The sequence below is a fragment of the Ochotona princeps genome, chromosome 7, assembly GCF_030435755.1.
Source record: "Ochotona princeps isolate mOchPri1 chromosome 7, mOchPri1.hap1, whole genome shotgun sequence".
In the NCBI taxonomy this organism is placed as follows: domain Eukaryota; kingdom Metazoa; phylum Chordata; class Mammalia; order Lagomorpha; family Ochotonidae; genus Ochotona; species Ochotona princeps.
Window position 1 is genome coordinate 17,535,036 of NC_080838.1, and position 2,263 is coordinate 17,537,298.

The 2,263-nt window shown below is 49.4% G+C and overlaps 1 non-coding gene across 1 annotated transcript; it reads left to right on the plus strand.

Annotated features, from left to right (window-relative positions):
- Window positions 1-259: 259 nt before the first annotated feature.
- Window positions 260-366, plus strand: LOC118759030 (U6 spliceosomal RNA). Its single transcript, XR_004995938.2, has one exon. It is a non-coding gene; the product is annotated as a U6 spliceosomal RNA (small nuclear RNA).
- The last annotated feature ends 1,897 nt before the right edge of the window (window positions 367-2,263 follow it).

Below are 2,263 nucleotides of genomic sequence, written 5' to 3' on the forward strand. Positions count from 1 at the left end.
CCTGGTGAACATGAGAGCTGGGACTGGGTGTGGAACAGGATGGGCACAGCTACACAGTTCATTGGCCTACATGCAATCTGGGTTAGGGGTAGAGCCAGGCTAAGCTAAGTGACTGTATCCACTGGTGCGTGCATGAACCAGAGTAGGTGCAGGCTTGTCAGGTCTTGCCATGGCCTTAGCTGGCATGTGCCAGGACAAGGAGCAATTCCTGTCAAGCTAGACCACAGTACTACCTGGAAGGATCAAGATCCAGGGTTGGGTGCTTGCTTCTGCAGCACATATACTAAAATTGGAACGATACAGAGAAGATTAGCATGGCCCCTGCGCAAGGATGACACGCAAATTCATGAAGTGTTCCATATTAAAAAAAAAAAAAAGATCCAGGGCTGGGAGTGGGCCTGATAGGGAAACTGTAGGTACCTCTCTGATGGATTGCAGCTCCCACTAGTTAGCATGAAAGCCAGGGCTGGGGAAAGATCAGACTGGGTAAAGCGGTAGTACCTGTTGGCATATGTGTGAACTGGATCATGGGGTGGGGTGCGCTGAACTAAGCTGCAACACCCATAAGCATATACGAAAGCCCGGTTCGTATATGGCATGGACCAGACTAATCTGCTGTACATATTGGCACATGCAGGAACCGGGGCTGGAGACAGGCTTGTTGGGGGTTATTGGAGGACGCCCGAACTAGGCTGCAGTTCCTGTTGATGTGCATAAGAGCCAGGTCAGTGGTAGACTGGGTGAGGCCGGGCTACAACAGCTGTAGGTTTGCACAGGACATGGGGTAGGAGATGAAGTAACCAAACAACCACAATCACCAGTGTTTGCGTAAGCCAATGGGGGAAAAAAGACTGAACTAGACCCTGTACTGACTGGCACACGCAAGAATCATGTCTGGAGTCACCCCAAAGTGAGCTTTTCTGGGGGGCTCTCAAACTGGATTACTGGACTCAAAACTCCAGCCACAGGGAAGATCATAGGATTTATACTCCAACCTTGGAATGCATGTGTCAGGACTGGGCCTCCCCAGTCCTGATTGCTGATGCCTGTATGGTTAACAGCATGCTCATTTAGGCCTGCAGAGGATGTTGAGTGTCATGTCAGAAGATAGAGAACGGAATGGGTTGAATAACCCTCCTGGATGAGTTTTGCAGCAAGTGTCTGAGTGAGTGTATGCTCTGGGGTGGACTCTGTCAGCCAATGGACCTTGGAAGGATTTTCTCAACCTTGGAGCAACAAAACCAATAGTGTCTCAGAACTATCAAAACAACTCAAGCAATACCCGTGGAACATTCTTTTCCACATCGGGATTTTTTTTTTAATATTTATTTTGTTTTTATTGCCAAGTCAGATATACAGAGAGGAGGAGAGAGAGGGGAAGATTTTCTGTCTGATTATTCACTCCCCAAGTGACCACAATGGCCAATGCTGTGCCGATCCGAAGCCAGGAGCCAGGAAATTCCTCCAGGTCTCCCACACGGGTGCAGGGTCCCAAGGCCTTGGGCCATCCTTGACTGCTTTCCCAGGCCACAAGTAGGGAACTGGATGGGAAGTGGAGCTGCCAGGATTAGAACCAGCGCCCACATATGTGATCCTGGTGCATTCACGGCAAGGACTTTAGCGCCATTAGGCCACCGCTCTGGGCCCCATATCAGAATTTCTAAGATGACATTAAGTGGACATCCGCCATCCCAAGTACTGAAGCAGTTTGGCAGTTGGAAGTGGCCCTCTTTTCCTCCCTTCCTACCCCCCTGGTCCCAGATAAAAGAAAAAAGGGAAGAAAAGGAAAATTGGAAGTATTTGTCCTACCCACTTCCCCCATGTCTCGACCCTCCCCACCTTAATCAGTGAGTGGCATGCATCCTTGTCAACTATGTAAACATCAAAAATTAAATTTAAAAAAAAATAAAAAACTTTATATCCCCTGTGCGACAGGGCTGCTCTGGCTGCTTCACAGAGATGGAGGGGGACATGAACCCAGTGAGAAACAAGACAGGGAGGAGGTGGCACTGGGGGGAGCTAAGATGAGAAGCAGCTGCATTTGGGGTGTGTTGGAGGCTGACAAACTGAGTGGCTAGGCACTTTTCAGAGGTAAATACCACTATCATTTGCATATAGAGAGGCTGAGGACTGAAGACAACAGCCACTGGAGAGATGGTGTGTCACCCACACGGGGGGTGGGACACCCAGGCAAGTCTAGGACCAATCAACAGCAGGAGCAGCAAGGAGGAAACCTGGGCAAGAAATTTCACCACAGTTTGCT